The 13,531-nt window shown below is 39.5% G+C and overlaps 1 long non-coding RNA gene across 1 annotated transcript; it reads left to right on the top strand.

Moving 5' to 3' along the window:
- Window positions 1-5,920: 5,920 nt before the first annotated feature.
- On the top strand, window positions 5,921-7,887 carry LOC111192856 (uncharacterized). Its single transcript, XR_007425285.1, has 2 exons — window positions 5,921-6,288; window positions 7,336-7,887. It is a non-coding gene; the product is annotated as an uncharacterized LOC111192856 (long non-coding RNA).
- Window positions 7,888-13,531: the final 5,644 nt, after the last annotated feature.

Genomic DNA, 13,531 nt, shown 5'->3' with positions numbered 1-13,531 from the left:
GTTAGAATGGTATTCTGCTAAATGTATACCTATGTTAAGTAATTCAGGAAATTATGTTGTTCCACTAGAAGCACATTATTACGTATTTCTTGAAAAAAAGAAAGTATATTTGGAAATAAGTATTTTAGAAACATATTGAATTACATTAAACTAAAAGTGTACTTCATAGTAGTCGTTTATATTTAAATACACTAAATTGTACTTTAGTATGATCAAAGTTTACTTTCAAAGATTTCATAAAAAGGATCATATGAATGTACTTTTAATATATTTTAAGTAAGTACATAAATCTGCATATTTAGACATTTCTCAATATGTTTTAAGTACAATGAAGTATATTTTCTTTCACCAGGGAATATACAGAGGTTTTAGGATAATCCAGGTATACTCCCATCCAGACAACATCTCTTTCAGGGGAAGCTATATATCAGCAAGACAGTGCTAAACCACACACTGACTCCATTACTAGAGCATGGCTTCACTTAAGAAGAGTCCAGTTTCTGTCTGGCAAAAAAGACTGGACTGCTGAGCAGCTACAATGTTCAATTAGACAAGAATGGGAGAACATACCTTTCTCAATGAGTCTCCACAACTTTCAGACCTTTACAGACTGCTGTTAAAAGAAGAGGAGACGCTACCCAATGGTAGACATGGCCATGTCTGTTCCAACATTTTTGAGGTATGTTGCTGCTATTTTATACTGTGTTTAAACTTTGAGGTAGGAATTGAGGTTAATATGTGTTAATTTAAAAAAGGGGGTATAAATTTGATGACATAAAAGAACCACTTTCGTTTTTTTTGTAATTAAATATATAAACCAAGAACTTTTCCTTTTAGAACTGTGCCTCCAAGTCCAGACCCATTGGGGAATGTTTATTCCTCAGAGTGTATCTCACAGACGTGTTCAGGAAAGGACCTTGAGGGATGTACACTGAAACCCCACAGCAATGACAAGGTAAGGATGTAACATATGTTGCTTGTGTGTGTGTGTGCGGGTGATACACAGACCTGAAGCTGTTCATCATCTCTCACACACAGACGTAACTATTCATCACTCCGCCTCAGCCCCCGTCCTATCAGGCAGGACACATGTCATTCATCATTTCCATGGCAACTGTCTCTTCTCCGGACAGCTCTGCAATCAGCGGCCCATCAGACCTTCAGCGCGCCTTGGCCTCTTTTGTCCCTCTCCGCTAACTGTCATAGCCTGATAAGATTATCACAGACAACTTCAACTCCACACCAGCTCCACGAAGAAAAGGAGGAGGCTCTTTCTCTTTTATTCATTTCCTTTTCATACTTTATTCCCTCTGCCCACAACAAGCCTTTCCCTGTCTCCTTTTGCCCTTCTCGCGCGCAAGGAGGAGATGTGAAAGCACAGTATGCCAGCGCAGGTCTGCAGCTTTAGCTGGAAACAGTGACAGACATACAAAGGCCCGTCTGCTTTATCTCACAACAAATCGCACAGATCTAAAGCTTGACATCGGCGGCGCTTAAAGCAGGACTATAACAAAGCGAGCGGGGAGAAGTGAGAAACGGGACAGTCAGCTGGCTGACATTCATTAGCAGGCGGGGGCTATTCTTAGCTTGGTAAACTACTTAAATGTATGCATTTTCCCTTTCCAGGCACTTTTATAAAAAAATATTTTTAATTTTGCTTAGGTCAACACCAAAAAAAAAAAAAAAGGTCACACACTTTTAAAATTTCATTGGACTGTCTTTAGCTTTGATTGTGGCACGCACTCGCTGCATTGTTTCGATAAGCTTCTGCAATGTCAAGTTTTTTTTTTAATACAGTGTTGCACACATTTTTCACCAAGATCAAGATCAAGATCATACTATTGATGATGGTAGAGTCTGACCGCTCCACAAAGTCTTCTCCAGCACATCCCAAAGATTCTCAATGAGGTTAAGGTCTGGACTCTGTGGTGAACTCTCTCAAACCATGTGTGAAAAAGATAATCTCATGCTCCCTGAACTCTGAACTCTTTCACAATTCCAGACCCATGAATCCAGGCATTATCATCTTGGAATATGCCCGTGTCATCAGGGAAGAACACATCTATTGATTTTGGAATAACCTGGTCTATATTCAGTATATTCAGGTAGTCAGCTGACCTCATTCTTTCAGCACATACTGTTGCTGAACCTAGACCTGCAGACCAACTGCAGCATCAACCCCACATCATTTACTTAGTTAAATCTAGGTGGCGACTTTTTTTTTTTTTTTGCCAGGCAGTGTAAAAGAAGGGCATACAAATTTCAGGCCTCAGGATGTCCCAGAGTATCAAAAAGAAGAATTCACTAAGAGTGTTTCTTTTAAATTAAAAGCCATATAAATCCCCAATTATTAATGTAGTTGCTCATAGACAACAGTGAGATCAGATGTAAAAACCAAAAAAGTAGCTCAAATTCCTACGCAGTATGGACAAAAGTATTGGGACACCTGCTCATTTATGTTTTTTTCTTCAAAAGAGTTTATCCTGCTTTTGTAGGAATAGCTGTCTTTACTGTCTAAACTCTTTTTTTTTTTAATGGCCCTGATTTTGGAAAAAACATAAATGAGTAAGCGTCCCAATAGTTTTGTCCACATAGCTTATCTGTGAATATGTGAAACCATTCAGAAATTGAGAAAACCTTAAATAAAAGTAATATAAATGTTCTCTTCAATATTTTAAAAGTGTCTTATAGATTAATTGAACATTATTTTAAAATCCTAATCATGAAATATCTTATAAATTGTTTATTTTAAGAATTGATATTGACATGTTTTAAGGAACCAAGAGGGTTCTTCTGTGGTACTTTTTGGCCTAATTACTAGTGTAAAAGTAGTGTAAAACTATTTTGTTGCTATTATTTTAGAATATATTAATATAACCATTCATATCAACTAAACTTTGTTTGTGTTAATCATGTAAAGACAACCAAAGAAGTGTTGTGTCTGTTTAAAGCAGACTGCTTCTAAGAAAGCGTGTGCAACATGTGTCTGTCATCGTTCTGTCTGTCCTGTCCTTCAAGGATCCAATGTGCTCTGCATGAGGAGCTGCGGTGGAGCGAGCAAGCGAGTGAGGGAGGAAGAGGAGGAGAGGCCAAGGATGGATGAGCGAACGGAAGAGAGAATGGATCCAGACGAGCCTGCATTATTTATTTAAAGCCATAATTAATAAAAGGGGCCTTCATTGCCGTCCCCACACTTCAGATGGTTTCCATTTTTAATGTTATTCATGGGGGATGAGAGAGAAAATTTGAAATCTCCTTCCCTTATTACCGCAGCAAAAAAAAGTGTCATATTACTTAGAGGCTGATTACACGGCTGCCCGAGCCCAACTGTATGCGAATACTGTATTTGCAAACACTTCTTGAGTTTCGGGGAGCGCCACTGTAATCGCCTCGCCTGTCAAAAGGGAGACAAGTGACAGAGCCAAATTACTCCCCCAAGGTTATTTCTCCCTTGCCCTACTCAGCAATGCAAACTCGAAAATCAGAGGTCTCGAGGCTCAGAGGTCTCAAACTGGGGTCTCATAGCCTGGAGATAGACATGGAGCGGGGGCGGCTGGGAAGGAGGGGCTGGAGGGGGGTAAAGTTTTAGCCAACAACAATCTCATCTGCAGTCAAATGAGACGAGAAGACATTAAAGATTCTCATTACGAATCCCTCCGAGTGTCTTCAGTCAATCCTCGGGCTGAGACAGAGCGAGAATTGCTCCTGACAAACATTAATATGAAATGAACATTGAGGGATGCAATGCTGGAACCAGATGGGTTTGAGAATAGTGAGTGTAGTGAGTGGACGGGCGCCTGTTATTGACAGCTCCTCATGGGGACAAAACGCAGCAAGTAGTCCTGGCCCTGGAGGGGGGGTGAGGGAGGTTGGTAGGGGAGGGGGTAGTGGTGTGGTAGTGGGAGGGGAGGTATCATAGTAATGTCACTTGGCTTTCAGGTGTCGGAGCAGCCGTATACAGTAGGCATCCCACAGAGGGTTGAGGGAATTGTCAGGAAACTGGCCTTGACTACATACATCAGGGTCTTTAAAACGTCCCTCTGGGCGATGATGGACCTGTCCACGTTCTGCTTCTACATGGTATTAGCAAAGACAGTGCATGCAAATTGTTTCCCTGAGAAATGTACAGAAGGCTCTGTTGAAGAAGTCACTGTTGAAGCTTCCCTCCCATTTCTCTCGAGGACAAACTAATAGGCGCCGCTCCGAGAGGACAACCCGCGGGTCGTTAACTATTTTTACAGTAAGGTTGAGATGGAAAGTAGGTGCCATTGATATTCAGTAAGCCACATTGGATTTACATGAGAAAATGAAAGAGGGAGTTCTGGTCTCCCCAGCGCTGCGGTAAAGGCACCACGGTGTAAGTTTGATGTGCTGTAAAGTGACAAAGCAAAGTCTTCTGAAGGACCGTGTCATTCGCTCTGTCATTTCAAATGCATATTCAGCCTTTCCTGCTGTGTCGTTCTGTCTCCGTCACTCATAAGACCTGCTATAATCTCTGATTAACATACAGGCCCTGTTTAAATGAAGGTTTTACCAGCCTCATCCAGCACCCCGCCAAAAGGGCGCAGAGTTTAACTCATACAGCCAACAAAATCACACGCCACTGTAATTTGAGGCAGCTGAAGAGGGGTGAGAGTTTGAGAAAAATATGAAATTCACCATCCTGTTGAACAGCACGGGAGATAGGAAGCCAGCTGGCTTTACCTGTTTATTTTTAGCATGGGCTGGTGGCAGCAGGTGCACTCTTACTTGTGCTTATGGCATCAATATAAATGAGAGATAATTACTTTTGTGACAACGTGCCAATTAAATTAGACTCCGCAAAACAACATAATAGCAATTTATTATGCTCTGGTGAGCAATAACAAACCCATCATAATTAACACTCCGGTTGCAAGCAAGAACCGTTTTGTGCCACAAATACAATCTGATTCCCCAAACTAAACATACAGGGCCAAACTCCATCTAAGTCAGATAATGGCATTAAAGGATCCGGGCAAAACGAAGAGCGATTGGTCTCACACATTCTAATGAGTGCGAGCGGATGTGTACGCAGGAGGGCAGAGGGGAGGGGGGCGAGGATGAAATATGATGATATGTTTGGGGTTTGGGAGGTGTTCGCAGTGTCTGTAAATAACACAGACTGTGAGCTTTAGATGGCACACAAATAAATGTTTGACTGAGTTTTCCTTGTGTCATTGAAATACGAGTTTAAAGTAGTATGTAAAACACTGTTAACGTTAACCAGTCTGTGAATGTTGAAGGGCTGACCAGTCTGTTTTTGGATTCAGTGTTTTGAGATGTCAAAAAAAAAATCTAGCTAAATTTATAAATATGAATATATTTTCGTTGTCAGACAACAACCTCGTAGCACCATGTTTCGTTTTACATTTTTTTGAGCATATTTTGAAATCAGCATTTGTTCATAAAATTGAGTTTTGGTTTTTGTTCACACAGCAGGTTAAATAACCCAACATTAATTAAATTCTTACCATATTCTTACCATATTTTTAGGAAGTAGCCTAAATTTTATGTATAGTATTTAAAGTATACTGATAGAAATGCCAAAATGCTCCAAAATTACATAATATTTTTTTTTTGCATTGACCTTTAAATTGAAAAAATGATTTCTTTTCCTGTAGAGTTGCCAATTCTGAGATAGAAGGTTTTTGTGTCTTGCAGTGATGACATTCTGCTTACAGTTTACAGCTGAACATCGTTCACCCTGCTATTCCTGTTGAATTGCTTTTATAAGATTTATGTTATTGGAAAATGCTTTTTGTAGTCACATTACAGAAACTGACAGTCAAAAATATACCATAGATCACTAACATATATATTTGCATATGGTTTAAAAACACAATATGTATGACTACATACTGTAAAACAAACAAACATATATATCATAAGTGGACCCCAGGGGAAAATAAATCAATAAAATATAATCATTGCAGTGCATCAATATTAGTCCGAATATGTTTCTTGTTTCACCAGGTCTGTTCTTTTACAGGAAGCAACCTGTTGCCTCGCTCAGAATCCTGTCTCCATTCATTCAGCACTCTACATCTCTCTGTCTGAACTTCTGCTCAGTCTTCCTAGCCTAAGGACATAACTCCAAGTCAGAGACCTTGCCTGGGGCAACCCCTCTAATCTCACATTAGTGTGGGCTCACCTGCACGGTCAGGGTAAGGCAGAGCAGGGCTCTCATGCCCTCTGCCTGCCTGTACAACTCTCTAAGAGTGATCAGCGCAGAGGGTACCACCACCACCGAGCTATTGTACTCTGTCGGTAGGCCATCCATCCATATCAATATTTTCAAATAAACACTTAAACAGTAGGCTGAATGGCAAGAACGAGGCAAATTGCACTATTAATAGACCGCCTGGGTGCCACTCGCTCTCGGCGATCCACTTTTCCCCTCCTCGAGCCTGTAATTGTGAGCCCCTGATTTGATTTTTAAAAGCCAAGCTTTAAGTGAAGGCCTGTTATACTTATTAAGAAGCCATTTCACAAGGATTAATTATCAAGACCAATTATTTGGGATTGTATCATGTGAAAGGTTAGCTGTAGGTGACAAGGAAGAGGAAACAGACCTGGGCGATGCAGCCGGAGAGCACGGCTGTGCATTTTAATGCCCTGCGAAAATGAACTCGCCCGCAGAGCAAATTGCATTGACCTGCATTTCATGCGTTGATGGTGGAAAGGCAAATCCAGAGGAGAGCCTTTAACCCTTTGCCTGGTCAACAGAGACGTCTGACAGGCTTTAAATAGAGTTAGTCCTGTAGCGCTGGCCAGTGAAACACTAGGAGAATGAACTTAAACTCAGCACTAGCTAAAGGCACCACATTTGTATACCACTTGGTCAACACCTATTCAACTGAGTACTATTGGTTAGGTGTCTGCTTGCTTTTCTGTCAGGCAAGAATTATACAGGTCTCTTGTGATTCTCTCCACTCTTCCACTTACTTCCATTCACTTCCACTTAAGTCCACTTTGTATCGTTCCAAAGTTTAGCCTTGTCACTCCCTTATTGTGTACTTTTCAATTGGCTTCCAGTTGTTGAACCCACATCAGTAAGCCTACAAAACCTAAAATGGCCACGCTTCTGCTTACCTGATGGCAATGGTTACAAATAATCTTTACCAAATTTGGCTCGGCTCGGCTTGACTCACGAGCAAGACGAGCATTCAGGCTATTCTCTGTCCTGACACCTAGATGGTAGAATTAACTTTGCCTGAGTTTTAGCAGCATATTCAGTCTTTTTAGCACAAAACAGTCTTGTTCTTATCTACTGGTTTTGAATTGTTTAGAAAACTCTCTTCTTTTTTATTCCAGGAACTGTGTGTCAATCGATGGGCTTATATTCTAAGAGATCTACCACACTGAAGAGTTTACATCCAACACACGTGACTTTGTGCTGGGATATCAGTATGTAAGTTGACTATGAATTTTAGGTTTAGTTAGGAAATGGCTTGGGAACACCCAAGTGTTAGTTGATGAGTAGTTCTTGACATATGAATATGAATTAGAACTTTACTCAAACAGGACTATTTACTGTATACCTCTTCACAACTTTACAACTGATGCTCTTAAACACATTAAGAGAATAAAAAAATCAGGTAATCAACTTTGACAAGTTCAGCACAGCTGTTAACTGAAAGCCTGAATTCCAGGTGACTCTACCTCATAAAGCTGACTAAGAAAATCCAGGCAAGATGTGCAAAGCTGTCTCTGTCTAAACAAGAGGTGTGTTATTTTAAGAATCTAAAATATAAAACATGTTCTGGTTTGTTTAACACTTTTTTGTTAACTTAATTATTAACATGTTTTGCTTCATACTAGTTTGGATGACTTTAGTATTAATATACAATGCAGGTATATATGGTTGATCTGATTCCATTTCATTTCATTCCATCTTCTGTGTGTAATTCAAAGTATCACTGATCTAATAGTTCACGCATTGCGTCACTCATTCAAAGTTCCCTGGACTGACTGTATGTCTGGCCTGAATTAATCATTCACAGGCCAGGGTACAACAAAAGAGCAGCGTGGCCAAACTGTTTAAAAGTCATCGACTTGAGCTGATAGGATCTCATCCAGGTTTGCAAAGTTCTGAGGGGCTGAATAAACAAATAAATAAGCAGAACAACAAACAAGCAAGGCCCAATCAATAGTATGACCAGGGCACTCGAATAACGGCCTTTCTTCTGAGTGCCATGGCCGCAGAGAAGTAAAACAAACAGTGTTTGTGTAAAGGTCTTTCAGCCCCGGCGGGCCCAACCTGCCATTGATTATGGTGATGTTGCTCATAGCACTGTTTGGCCACCTGACTGGAGCAGAAACAGAGCTCTAATGTGTACAGATCATGTTTGACCATCAGCACAGAGAGAGCGGGGCGGTCTGCCTGGGATGCCAACCTTGGAGAAAAGGTTTTTGCCTGAATTCATAAGCGTGGCACGAGCTGGCTGCCTCCACGGTTTATTCCGCATTCATCTGTTAAAAGGACCATCGACAGAAACACAAGTCAAAATGTAATTAAATGAACAGGGAGGGAAGTTCAATATGTAATAGGTTTCAAATGAATTACTTGGAGGACGTGAAGCTGTTACCCTGCATTCAGTTGCTCAGCATTGTACTAAACGCCCCCTCGGCTGCAGCCCTCTCGGCCTCTAGAAGGAAAAGAGCAACACCTGAAATCACGAGTAGAGGAGGTTGAAAAAGACAGTGCGGGACAGAGGAGCAGCATGCTCCATCATTGCTCTGGCAGCCTCCGCTCTCATCTGCCAGCCTGTTCCACTCAGTGCACACCTCCTCTTTACCAGGAAATCAGTCATGGCACTCCATCCATTTCTCCAGCTTCTGTATAACCTGCGTCGTCTACAACAGCTGCACGGTGTGAAGCATGAATGCCACATTGCCTCAAAAGAAGTGCTGCTCTCCTTGTCTGAAAAATGTCATCTTAAAGCAATGTTTACGCAAAAATCAATCAACCGTGTGTTCGGTGTCTGATGTTTCTTTCCATAGTTAGCACTGGATCTATTGGGCTAATGTAGCTGTGTATTCATTATCAGAATACTCAAAATACTGTGCTTTTGGGCCAACAAAACTTATACAAAATGACTTTTTACTTCTTTTGAATAGTAATCATAATTATAAGACTTCAGACTACACAGAATCATATTTCCCACTGTTATTACTTTCTATTTCATTGTTTTTTGTTTTACTATGACAGGGTGGACAGCTTAAGCTTCACTTCAGTTAAGTATAGACACACAACCCAGCTAACAGTTTTTCCATGGAATAACGTTTTCTGAATGCTACAGTAAACATTCTTAAAACATTAAATCTGTCACGTTTTCTGTACGTTCTGGATGTTTAAAATGTTCACAGTTTAATGTTATGTAAAACATATTATAAGTTAACCTGTTAGCTTCCAGAGCAGTATATGAAGGACAGACATGGGACAGACATAATAATTCCATTTCTAAAATAAAAATTAAAAAGAGATGAAATAAAAAACACTCTCCACAATGTCTGGACGTCATGTGCTAGTCTTCACCCTCCTTGAGTTGAGGCATCACTCATAATTGGGGATATGCAGCTGGCTAGCAGCTAAATGAGTGGGACAATTGGCCAGATAAATTGGGAGAAAAACAAAAGAAAATTTGAAATAAAAAAGTTGAACTTCTACCAAAGTATTTTTAAACCCTAGTATCTATACTTCTTCCTGAGTAACGAATGTGAATACTTTTCACAAGTGATCAGATCGGATTTGCATGTCCTAACATCACAAACATGCTCTGACCACTAGGATTTCAACATGTCTTTTGCAAAACTCACAACATGGAAAATCACAAGCTCATCAAATGCAGAGTGACGGATATGTGGAGGTCCGAAAAGAGCTCCAAAGGTCACTTCCGATCTGATTCATTTTTAAAAACGGTGCAGACAGTCATTTCAGCAGATCTGACAGAGAAACAAACCCGATTTGCCTAAAGTCTGAAACTATCCCTGGGTGCACCTCTTGGACCCCACCCCTCTAACCTCTGTCATTCTGGACGGGAGGAGATTGTTGTTTGTCCTGTTAGAATGACACAAAAGACTACAAAATCTGATTAAAATTCATCTGTACAAATCCAATTGAAATGTATACAAACCACTTCCAAAAGTAACATCATATAGTGTCTGTCTATCCACAATACCAAAAATCAATCTGGAAACAGTCCAGAAAATTATGATTTAGGTAAGCAATCTGAACATAACCCCATAGCCACAGTGGAAAACTAAAGAAACAAACTTGTGTCCTCACTGACTGACTTTGGGAATGTTTAACATTAGATTTAATGTAGACTATTGTTGTAGGCGTGAATTTTACAATGTTCACAGTTTAATATTAAAATATTATTAGTTAACCTGTTACCTAAAGCAATATACAGCTCTGGAAAAAAGAGACCACTTAAAAAAGTTTCTTTGATATTACCAAATTAAAAACCTCTGTAATATATTTAAGAGGAAGATGGATGATCACAAGCCACCAAACCAAACTGAACTGCTTGAATTGAAGGAGTGGCATAAAGTTATCCAAAAGCAGTGTGAAAGACTGGTGGAGGAGAACATGCCAAGGGGCATGAACTCTTAAGACTTTAAGAATATGAACCTTTTTTCTTTGCATTATTTGCGGTCTAAAAGCTCTGAATCTTTTTTGTTATTTCAAGCATTTCTCATTTTCTGCAAATAAACACTCTAAATGACATTATGTTTATTTGTAATTTGGGAGAAATGTTGTCCATAGTTTATAGAATAAAAAACAGTGTTTATTTTACTCAAACATATACCTATAAATAGCAAAATCATAAAAACTGATTCAGAAACTGAATTTGTCTCTTAATTTTTTTCCAGAGCTGTATGAAGGACAGAGACAAGGACAGGACAGAGAAGTGTCAACCCCCCTTCAAAAATAAATAAAGAGATAAAATAAAAACAATGTCCACATACACTACCGGTCATGGTGTGTGGTATAAAAATGTTTCCTCCACACTCGTCATGTGCACACAGCAGTGTAGTGTAGTGGGTTTGCGAGGAGAAGTAGGGCACTGGAGACAGGCCGTCAAACACGTTCATATAGTCCTTACCCTCAGAGCGACCGTCATGCTCCCACAACTTTACTACTTTCACGCCTCTTATTCTCTAATTCCAGCTGCACCTGGGCCTCCTCTGCAGAAACACACACACACACACACATGCCAACCCAGCCCTACACACCCCTCCCTGTTCAGTCTTCACCAGAATAGAAATGTAAGTACACCTACAAACACTGCAGAGACACATTCAGACTTCTCTGCTGCACAAACTGGGGCTTTTCTATTATATAGATATAGATATGAATTTAAATACACAAAATCATGGCACACATTACACAAACAGGAGTTAGAATGTGATGTGTGTTTGTCTACAGATTTAGTTGACAAATTCACTCTTTTTGATAAGAAAAATAACACAAAAGTGTTCAATCTCTGGCGCCACTGCTTCTAAAAAAAATTGCGTCTTTTATTTTTATGTTCTTGTATTTTTGCAGTGATATACCATCAAAACAATGTGTATTTTGTGTAAAATTACAGAACATGCTGATACTTTTTTAATAATAAAAAAAAACTCTTTGTAATTTTATGGGTTTTTCTTTTTTGTGATCCAAAACCTGTAAATATTTCATGTATTCAATTTATACATAATTTTCTCATACAATCTAATACATTTTAATAAACAGTGTTTATTTTAAAAAACAGTGTATTCTTGTCATTATTTTATTAGGAGTTTTTTTCCAGAGAAAGAAATACTGTGTAATATTCTCAGTAATATCTCAAAAAAAAGTGCTGTACTGAACACAGTCAACATTACCAAGCTTAACTTCTCTAGCTGCCAAAGCCTATGCATAAACACAAACACAAAAAAATATAATGATTAAAGACACGATACAATCAACTGTTAAAATGAAAGAAAAATAAATAGATAGATAAATAAATAAATTTAAATAAAATGAGAGAGCAGTGACATTTCCCATTACCCTTCAAGAACAGTTACTAAGAAAAAGACAAAAAGATGTCAGCTCCACAACTAGACCTACTTTATCTCCTATTTTCTCCCTAAAATACATGATCTCACTGAAGAGACATGATCTGCTGGGATATTGCCTCTATTGTCACCTTTGACGCCTCTATAGTGAAATGCCTGTCTATGATTTTGTGGAAATTATCAGCACTAAGCACAGTGAGCCACCGTAATCTAGGAACATCAGCCACAGTCAGAACACTTCTAATGCACCAGTGCCATCTAGTGGAATATGTGGAAACTGCATACTGTCAGTAAAATATCTACAGTTACATCTACAGCTCAACAAATAGATCTCTGGAAAAAAATAAGAGACCACTTTAGTTTCTGAATCAGTTTCTCTGATTTCGCTATTTATAGGTATATATTAGAGAAAAATAATTTATTTGCAGAAAATGAGAAATGGTCTAATTAATGAAAAAGGTACAGTGCTTTCCAACCTTAAATAATGCAAAAAAAAAAAAAAAAAAGTTAATATTGGTACATTTTAAGAGTTCTGAAATCAATATTTGGTGGAATAACCCTAAGTGCAGGGGCGTAGCAGCAAATTTTGGGCCCTGTACACTGTCAATGTCAGTGGGCCCCTATCCATGCCAGTACACAAGGAACGTGAGTAAAAAAAAAAAAAAAAAAAAAAAATCTGGATTTTTCATGGGCCCCTCTCAGTACTCGGGCCATGGATAGTCAGGTCCACTTTTCCCCCTACTACCACGCCCATGTGGAGTGCTACAGACAAGCAGCTCTCCAGCCCAGTAGGTTGATGAACAAACCTGCAGAACAGTAGATCTCAAATCAAGATGAAAGGAGAAAAAATAAACACACATTTTCCGCCGTGGGGCGGAAAATGAAAACGGGCGGAAAACGAAAACGGGCGGAAATGAAAACGGTTGGAAAACGAAAACGGGCGGAAAACGAAAACGGGCAAAAAATGAAAACGGGTGAAAACAGAGATCACGCAAAGCGTAAGCGAGAAAGACAACAGGCAGGGTAAACAAAGGCTATCCTGGGAAGCGAGACAAACACACTGGAGAGAAGCGCGAGGGAGGAGGAGCCAGGCATCGAGGAGCAGGGGTGTAGCAGCTAATTCTGGGTCCTGTACACTGTTAATGTCAGTGGGCCACTATCCAAACCAGTACACAAGGAACATGAGAGATAAAAAACAGGATTTTTTATGGGCCCTCTCTGTACTTGGGCCCTGGGTAGTTAGGTCCACTTTTCCCCATAATTATGTAATTTGGCAATTATTTTATTGCATTTAATGAAACTGTACACAATAAACCATGCCCGGGCAAGTCCCAGCTCATTTGAGTTACTATGTCATGGAAAATAATAGTTTGAAAAATGGTCCAAAATGACACCAAAAGGTAAGACTATAGCCTTCTGCAATTTGGCAATTTTGGTGAAGAATAAAAAGTGTTCTCTTAAT

Source organism: Astyanax mexicanus, chromosome 18, assembly GCF_023375975.1.
Source record: "Astyanax mexicanus isolate ESR-SI-001 chromosome 18, AstMex3_surface, whole genome shotgun sequence".
NCBI classification, from domain to species: Eukaryota; Metazoa; Chordata; class Actinopteri; order Characiformes; family Acestrorhamphidae; genus Astyanax; species Astyanax mexicanus.
This window is presented reverse-complemented; position numbering and strand designations above follow the sequence as displayed.